Source organism: Trichomycterus rosablanca, chromosome 18 (genome assembly GCF_030014385.1).
Source record: "Trichomycterus rosablanca isolate fTriRos1 chromosome 18, fTriRos1.hap1, whole genome shotgun sequence".
NCBI lineage: Eukaryota > Metazoa > Chordata > Actinopteri > Siluriformes > Trichomycteridae > Trichomycterus > Trichomycterus rosablanca.
The window spans coordinates 9,421,248-9,431,264 of record NC_086005.1 but is presented as its reverse complement, the minus strand read 5'-3'; positions in this window follow the sequence as shown (position 1 = coordinate 9,431,264).

The following is a 10,017-nucleotide window of genomic DNA, read 5'->3' as shown; positions in this document are numbered from 1 at the left end:
GACCCAGTCGTCTAGCCATCACAGTTTGGCCCTTGTAAAACTCACTTAAATCCATTTTTCCTGCTTCTAACATCGACTTTGAGGATAAAATGTTCACTTGCTGCCTAATATATCCCACCTACTAACAAGTGCCGTGATGAGATAATCAGTGTTATTCACTTCACCTGTCACTGCTCATAATGTAATGTCTGGTCAGTGTATATTTACTATACTTAACTGCCCCTAGGTGTTAGTAATTGAGTGAATGTATGATGTCCTGAGATGGATTGGTACCCTGTTTAAGGTGTATTCATGCCCTGAACTTAGTCTTTCTAGATTGCACTAGACCCACTGCAAATCTAGTTAGTATAAAATTGTAAGTAAAAAAATACATACATTCTATCTCCCTCTTCTTCCTCACTCTCAGTCCCTAAGTTCCCCTCATTATCTCTTTTTACTTCTCCTTATCTCTATTTTTGAAGATCTTAATAAACAGAACAGGCTCGTTGCACAAGGTTATGTTCTCTTCATTTTTTACATTCTTGAGAGAATAATTCAGTTGGAGGAAAGTTGGACGAGTTGGTGAATCAGTGCTGCAGGCTAGCAGCTCAGCATGGCCACTGGAGAACAATTAACTAAGCTTATGAACCAATCCCCTGGTTTTAAACTGCGTTCAGGGTCAGTCACCACGTGACCAGAGAACCGGCCCTTGGGTTTCAGCATGCCAAAAAGTCTAAGAAGCAAATGCAGTTTTGCTCATCTGAGACTGAAGTTATCAGTAAATATGGCACTGTGGAGTAGCTTATAGAAAAAAATACATTTACGGCTTTTAGCAGATGCTTTTATCCAAAGCCACTTACAATACTGTGACAGTATATTGTCTAAGCAATTGAGGGTTAAGGGCCTTGCTTAAGGGCCCAACAGTGGCAACCTGGCAGTGGTGAGGCTTGAACCAGCGACCTTTGGATTACTAGTCCAAAGGATTACATTGGATTACTAGTGGGCCAGCTGTAGCCAAGTGGTTAAGGTACTGGACCAGTGATCAGAGGGTCACTGGTTCAAGCCCCACCACTGCCAGGTTGCTGCTGTTGAGTCCTTGAGCAAGGCCCTTAACCCTCAATTTCTCAGACTATATACTGTAACTGTAATGTAAGTCGCTTTGGATAAAGGCTTCTGCTAAATGCTGAAAATGTAAATGTACATTACCTTAACCACTAAGCTACAACTAGTCCAGTACCTTAACCACTAAGCTACAACTAGTCCAGTACCTTAACCACTAAGCTACAACTAGTCCAGTACCTTAACCACTAAGCTACAACTGCAATTTTCAGTAGCTGCTTAAGTCTGATTAGGGCGGGGGTGGGTCAGGCACAATGCAGAAACACTGGTTGCATGGCTGGAATATGCAATGCTATGGGTGCCAATGTTTTTTAAAGCAATACACACCTACACATTCAAAACACAGCACTCATTAACACACAAACACAAAAAAAAAGATAAAGAAGAAAGGATCGAACCAACGTCCACAAAACTATGGCTGTGAGGTACTGATACTACCTGCTGTGCCACTTTGCCAACCATTTCTGCAGCTGCAAAAAATATCACAAAACTTCCAGCATTCATTCGTTTATAAATTTGTACTAGATGCTTGGTCCTGGTCAGGATCATGGTGAAACTGGAGCCAAGTTGCATTCTAAGCTTATTAAAATGGCTTATTTACATTACATTTACATTTTCTGCATTTAGCAGATGCTTTTTGTCCAATAAGACTTACATTATACAGTCTAAGCAATTCAGTGTTAAGGGCCTTGCTCAAGGGCCCAACAGTGGCAACCTGGCAGTGGTGGGGCTTGAACCAGTGACCTTTGGATTACTAGTCCAGTGCCTTAAGGCTACCTTAAGGCTACAACCGCCACGATTTCCTCCGACCCACGCGCAGCCCTTAGTGGAACCCTTTTTCACCTATGCGCCTCTCTATCTTCCAATCAGGGTCCTTACACAGAGTTTGACGACACCACCCATATGACACAACCTCCTGTTGCTGTTGCTTTCATGTCCTGTTTGGGGTCCCTGAAACCCCATAGCCTCTTTTTTTCTATTTTATTTATGCATTTTCTCCCAATTTAGCGTAGTCAATTTGTCTTCTGCTGCTGGTGGATCCCTGATTGCAGTCGAGGTGGGTATATTGCTGCTCACACCTCCTCCGACCCACATACCGCCCTTAGCGCAACGCTTTTTCACCTATGCGCCTCTGCCAATCAGGGTCCTTACAGAGTTTGAAGACCCCACCCACATTGTCCGGTCATCCTGCCCTAGCAGAGACGTTTCTGTTGCAGGCACTGCCAATTATTGGAGTTCAGAATCTCGGTTCTCCCATAGCCTCTTTAACAGCTTAAAAATATCCTTAGCTTTTTTCAATCAGCCTGATACTTAATGAATGTTCCTAATGTCATGGAAACTGCAAATAAAGAATATTTTTTATATTGATGTTGTGTTCCAAACACCTCTTCATTTATACACTTCTGTTTGGGGTCTCAAAGACCTTTGCTAGAATACATGATTAAAGGCAAAAGATTTTTCTGTGTTGTTTTTAGTCTCTCTCTCACACACACACACACACACAAGCCTTTGCTAAACCTTCCACCCCTCTCTCTCTCTATCGCCGGTTAATTTGGTTTATTAATTTGGTTAATTTTGAACTCAGTGTAATTTTATTTTACCCACACAACACTGGGGTCTCTGGGACTTCAAAGAACAAGGCATAAAAAACTCAATGTCAACAGAACACAGAGCTAACTATGTCCAGTGTGTTACATCAAAAGCTCTTATCAAACAGCTGCAAGAACAAAGCACAGACAGCGGTACCTTTGCAGAATTTAATTGGAAAACTCCCAAATAAAGTGTGAGTTTTTGGCTTATATGAGTATAAATTCATATTGGTATGCTTGGTGTGAAACTATAAAATATGGTGGTGGTTGCTGAGAAAATAGTTGGTTTAAATAGTCTGGTTTAAAAGTTAAATGTTTGGGGATGAATACAAGGGTTAAATATGATTGTAAACAGGGTCTATCCCAATGTCATATTTTATATTTTTTAAATCAACTGTATATTTGATGGGCGGCACGGTGGCTCACAGCAAGAAGGTCCTGGGTTCGATCCCCAGGTGGGGCGGTCTGGGTCCTTTCTGTACAAAGTTTGCATGTTTTTCCTGTGTCTGCTCCGGTTTCCTCCGGGAGCTCCGGTTTCCTAGTGGTTTCCTTAGTGGGGACACTAAATTGCCCTATAGGTGAATGGGTGTGTGTATGTGTGTGTGTCTGCCCTGTGATGGACTGGCGCCCCGTCCAGGGTGTTTCTGTGTGCCTTGCGTCCATTGAAAAGCTGGGATAGGCTCCAGCACAACGACCCTGACTTGATATACGGTTAAGAAAGTGAGTGAGTGGCCACTGGGATCTCGAATAAATCGTATCGAATCTCAGCTCTGCCTGCCGGCTAAGGCTGAGCGGCCACATGAACAACGATTGGCCTGTTGTTCAGATATGGGCAGGACTAAGCCAGATGAGGTCTCTCTGACTGGTGCAATTATGACCTCTGCTGGCTGATTGATGGTGTCTGCACATAGATGAGAAAAGAGTGCTCTCAGGGTGTGTCTCTCCGTACAAAACACTGGGCTGCACTGCACTCATCAAAGTGTGCGTGATAAGATGCATACGGCATGCTGCCCACATGTTGGAGGGGGCGTGGGTTAGCTTCGTTCTCTTCAATCAGAGTAGGGATCGGCATTGGTGGAGAGGAAGCATGATGCAATCGGGCAATTGGACGCACTAAAAAGGGAGAAAAAGGGGAGAAAATGCATGACGAAAAAATAAATAAATAAATAAATAAAAAATAAATAAATATATATATATATATATATATATATATATATATATATATATATATATATTTATATATATACAGTATATATATATATATAAAGAAAGTGAGTGAGTGAGTGTATATTTGATAGATTTGTTGGTAGGTACAGAAGTATATAAAAAATTTTTTTTTTTCTCTTCATTTTTTCAATATTTGTTAAAAAGAATAATTATTTCTCATTTCGGCATCTTTTTCTCTGCATGATCTGCAATTTGAAGCACAGTAAAAGTCCAGAGCCAAATAGGGAGCACTTAGAACAATAGAGAGTGCTGAACGGGGCCCTATGGTGGCCCCGCCACTCTAATGAGCACTCTGTCTTTTGCCTGCAGCGTTCTTTCAGCTCTCACTGACCATCCGCTGGCTAAAAAGCATTTAAATCAAGGCCTTTATAAAAGGCTCACATGAGCAAACCCAAAACAGAACAACCCCACTGTGCCTGACTACCAGAAGAATAAAAGTATTGTTAGCACAGTGCCGTGGCAGTTCTGTATGATATAATAGAGCATTTATTGTATATCACACAGTAATGATAAACTCTACATGTGAATCATTGAGCTTTAGATTAGAATGGAAACAATTAAAGTAGATACAGAATTAAAGTGTAACAACGTCCGAAATATAATCCGGAGTCTGGCGTTGTTATCGTCTTTGTTTGGGACCTGAGCGGAGGAGGCTGGAAGCAGCTCATTTGCATGGAAATTGTTGTTGATTGCGAATAAAGCATGTTCCACTGTATATACATAAACAGTTCCATTGAACAGCGCGCGAAGAACAGGAACACATTAGGCAAAATCTGATCATGCATTCATATCGTGCTGTGATTGCAAATGTTTTGTAAATTGCAGCACTTTCAGTCACAAAGAACTCGAACACAAAACACAATCGTTAGCACAATAAGTCATTTAATGCCAGAGAGGAAAAGAACAAAAAAAACGTTCCAATTTATTAAACCCCACCACAAATGCTTTAACTGCAGCTGACACCATTATCAAAAAGTGAAATTGTTTTGTTGTGTTTTTTATCCTGCTTGACGTTAATATGTTCAGTTCAAACCATGGTGTCATTCACAGGCAGACTTATTGTAATATTTTGCCAGTGTTGTGGATGCTGAACAGTGTTGTGCTGTGTCATTTCATTTATCCGACATAATTGCTTTCTCCTGGTCAATTGCCGGTGACACATATTGGATAGTAGCTAGCGTTAGTCTGTCAGTTCTGATCCGGCTCCGTGTCTCTGATAATTGTGTTTGGCCTTTTACATCTCAGAGAAGCAAAAACAAAAAAGGCAGCGAGTAATTGATTTTCTTCCATTTGTAAGATATCAGCATCTTATTTGCTTTTCCACATCGATGAAGCTTTTAGGAGTCTTATCTAATGTGTTTGATAAGGGAGTGTGTGCATACATGTGTGTGTTTGAACCTACAGAATTATTTTTTTTTTATGTACTAGTTACATAATTGCTCTCATGGACTGTAACAAAAACCCAGACAGCAGCTTTGATTCCTAATTTGATGGTAGAAAGTTTTATAGTGTCCTTTACCTTGCATAGCCAATCAATTCACATTAGTAATTAGGGGGGACTCTAGCCGGTGTCATCTCATGCTAAAAAACAAGTCACCATAAACCAATAAACCAGGGCTGCTGGAACATACACTGATCAGCCATAACATTAAAACCACCTCCTTGTTTCTACACTCACTGTCCATTTTATCAGCTCCACTTACCATATAGAAGCACTTTGTAGTTCTACAATTACTGACTGTAGTACATCTGTTTCTCTTAAAACTTTTTTTTAGCCTGCTTTCATTTGGGTGGTGGATCATTCTCAGCACTGCAGTGACACTGACATGGTGGTGGTGTGTTAGTGTGTGTTGTGCTGGTATGAGTGGATCAGACACAGCAGCGCTGCTGGAGTTTTTAAACACCTCACTGTCACTGCTGGACTGAGAATAGTCCACCGACCAAAAATATCCAGCTAACAGCACCCCGTAGGCAGCGTCCTGTGACCACTGATGAAGGTCTAGAAGATGACCAACTCAAACAGCAGCAATAGATAAGCGATCGTCTCTGACTTTACATCTACAAGGTGGACCAACTAGGTATAATAGGTCTAATAGAGTGGACAGTGAGTGGACACGGTATGTAAAAACTCCAGCAGTGCCGCTGTGTCTGATCCACTCATACCAGCACAACACACACTAACACCCCACCACCATGTCATTGTAACTGCAGTGCTGAGAATAATCCACCACCCAAATAATACCTGCTCTGTGGTGGTCCTAACCACTGAAGGACAGGGTGATAGCAGGTTAAAAAAGTATGCAGAGAAACAAATGGACTACAGTCAGTAAACTACAAAGTGTTCCTATATGGTAAGTGGAGCTGATAAAATGGACAGTGAGTGTAGAAAAAAGGAGGTGGTTTTAATGTTTTGGCTGATCAGTGTATATGGGTTTATTTGTGTGTGCAGGTTCTTCTTGCTGTTCCACACTGTTTTAGTCGTTCAATGGGCTGTTGGCTCATGCTGCAGCAGCAGGTCGGAGGCTCCGGCCATTTGTCTCTCTGAGAAACGCCGTGTCAGCTGGCCCAGATGAGCTTTTAAATGACTGTCACTTTTCCTTCCATTTCAAACGGCCGTGTGTTATGGCATCCTATAGGCATTTGCTTTATTTATGACCTTTGCCGCATGCCACTTTCATTTATGGCAGGAATATAAACTTGATCAGTAGGGAGGAGGGATCTATTCCAGCGAGAGGATTTTTAAACAGCAGGAACAGCAGGCAGGGGGGCATAGCGACCACTCATTAAAAGCATATTAGTGCACCAATCTGAGAGAAGGTGGGGTTTCAGATGAAAACAGTGTGGGAAGACTTGGATGGAATGGAACTTGTTCTAAAGGAAGGAAAGAGAAAAAGTTAAGTCAGTGTAGAAAGTCTGAAAAAAAAAATATTTTGTGACAATTACCGAGTGGTACATGACAGGAGCAGGCAGTCTGTAGGGAGCTCTCTGGGTCAAACTGAACATTCGGAGAGTTAATTAAAGCACAGCTATGCTGGAGGTAAGTTAGGAACTAGGAACACACTCTGTAAAGGTTGATGAGACAATGTAGGGCAGAACCAGTGAGGAAGCATGAAGAAAGAAAGAAGAAAAAAAAGTTTTAACCTATTTTTATCAAGTAATGACATAGTGCTGTGTAAAAAACTATTGTTGTTTAAATAAAAAAGAAAAGAACGGCCAGAACGGGCGGCACGGTGGGTAGCACTGTCACCTCACAGCAAGAAGGTCCTGTTTGATCCCCAGGCGGGGCGGTCCGGGTCCTTTCTGTACGGAGTTTGCATGTTCTCCCAGTGTCTGCGTGGGTTCCCTCCGGGAGCTCCGGTTTCCTCTTTTGAAGTTCTACAATTACTGACTGTAGTCCATCTGTTTCTCTGCATGCTTTGTTAGCCCCCTTTCATGCTGTTCTTCAATAATCAGGACTCTCACAGGACCACTACAGAGTAAGTATTATTTAGGTGGTGGATCATTCTCAGCACTGCAGTGACACTGACATGTAGGTTGTGTATTAGTGTGGATAAGACACAGCAGCGCTACTGGAGTTTTTAAACAACTCACTGCCCCTGCTGGACTAAGAATCCTGCTGGACTAAGAAAATTTCCACCCAACAGCGCCCTGTGGGCAGCATCCTGTGATCACTGATGGTCTAGAAGATGACCAACTCAAACAGCAGCAATAGATGAGCAATCGTCTCTGACTTTACATCTACAAGGTGGACCAACTAGGTAGGAGTGTCTAATAGAGTGGACAGTGAGTGGACATGGTATTTAAAAACTCCAGCAGCACTGCTGTGTCTCATCCACTCATTCCAGCACAACACACACTAACACACCACCATGTCATTGTCACTGCAGTGCTGAGAATGATCCACCCCTAAATAATACCTGCTTTGTGGTGGTCCTGATCATTGAAGAACAGGGTAAAAGCAGGCTAAAAAAAAAGTATGTAGAGAAACAGATGGACTACAGTCAGTAATTGTAGAACCTTAAAGTGCTTCTATATGGTAAGTGGAGCTGATAAAATGGACAGTGAGTGTAGAAACAAGGAGGTGGTTTTAATGTTATGGCTGATCAGTGTATATCAATTACTAACAAGGAATTAATAGACCGTGCTACAATGCCATCTAAGCTTCTGTATGTATTTTGACAGAATAAACAAACTTAAATCTGTGAGTTTTTTTTGGACAGATGTATTAGATGTATTTTCCAATCATTTAGTCCCAGAACAGAAAAGCAATAAAAGAAAACTCAAGACTAATATGACAAGGATTTCACTTTCAGCTGAATGCAGAACATCAACACTAGAATAATGATTTAATAATTAACTCTGAGACCAAACAGAAATCGTGTGGAAGACTTTTGTTTCTCTTGACTCATCATTTTCAGCCTTGCCTTTACAGATGACAAATACTTCCAAGTACTTTTTGTTATGTATAATTTCTGATGTAAAATATGCAGTAAGAACCTCAGTACTGGTGCCTTACTTTGGGCAGATCCAAGCCGGTAGCAGATCTTCCTGGGGCCTGGCCAAAGGCACTAAAATCTCCTCGGGCGACGCCAACGGGTCAAACTGCACTCACAAGAACTGGGATTCATTTTAAATGGGCAGGAGGTGATTTATGAATTCGGTTTGTCCAGACTTTGTGCACGAAGCTTCAAAAGGAATCCACACACCATGAACAGCGATGAAGAATCTTAAGTGACTGATGCCAACATGCAGAGCTCGAAAATGCATTATTAAATATAAGGGAAACAAACAACACACGCTTTGGAATGTATAGCGAACGTGTATTAGCATTTTTCTTCTTTTCACCTCTCTCTACAGCTCTGGAAAAATTCAGTGCTATAGTGTTTAATGTGGGTGAACGTGCCCTGCAGGCCACTCTTCACTTTTTCCCTGGCTTGTTTACTTTCCTTCCAGATGCTGGTGTTTTTTGGCTCGGAGGCTCTCTCACTCACAGGGATTAAATCTGCATGATGTGTTTGTATGGGCCGTGGAGCTGTGGGAGGACGAACATGAATGATAGTGGGAGAGCTCTCATTGCCTTCATTGTGTACACTGCTCATTTACACTCGTATCACAGACGCCGTGTGGACAGCCTGTGTGAAAATACCAAATTAAGCCGCTTGATGTTTTTCTTGTTGCGAATAGTTGAAATGGTTTATGTGCGTGTCTGTGGAGGGGGAGAGTTAATAGCACAGATTTAAATGGATTTTAGTATATTTTCGCACATTTGCATGGTGTCATTAGTCAGATATTAAGCTTTTTGTTTTCCTGTGAAATGAACTCTGCCTTCTATTTATCATTATTTTTTGTAGATGCCAGTAATTATGCTGAACATTCCTACAAGAGCAATTTTTCAAAGCTAAAATTATGTGTACGCCCATCCTAATTATTGACTTCATGTGTTTTAGCCACAGCTATTACATCGATAAGCCATAACATTAAAACCACCTCCTTGTTTCTACACACACTGTCCATGTTATCAGCTCCACTTACCATATAGAAGCAATTTGTAGTTCTACAATTACTGACTGTAGTCCATCTGTTTCTCTGCATGCTTTGTTAGCCCCCTTTCATGCTGTTCTTCAATGGTCAGGACCCCCACAGGACCACCACAGAGCAGGTATTATTTGAGTGGTGGATCATTCTCAGCACTGCAGTGACACTGACATGGTGGTGGTGTGTTAGTGTGTGTTGTGCTGGTATGAGTGGATCAGACACAGCAACGTTGATGGAGTTTTTAAACACCTCACTGTCACTGCTGGACTGAGAATAGTCCACCGACCAAAAATATCCAGCCAACAGTGCCCCATGGGCAGTGTCCTTTGACCACTGATGAAGGTCTTAAAGATGACCAACTCAAACAGCAGCAATAGATGAGCGATCGTCTCAGACTTTACATCTACAGGGTGGACCAACTAGGTAGGAGTGTCTAATAGAGTGGACAGTGAGAGGACACGGTATTTAAAAACTCCAGCAGCGCTGCTGTGTCTGATCCACTCATACCAGAACAACACACACTAACACACCTCCACCATGTCAGTGTCACTGCAGTGCTGAGAATGAC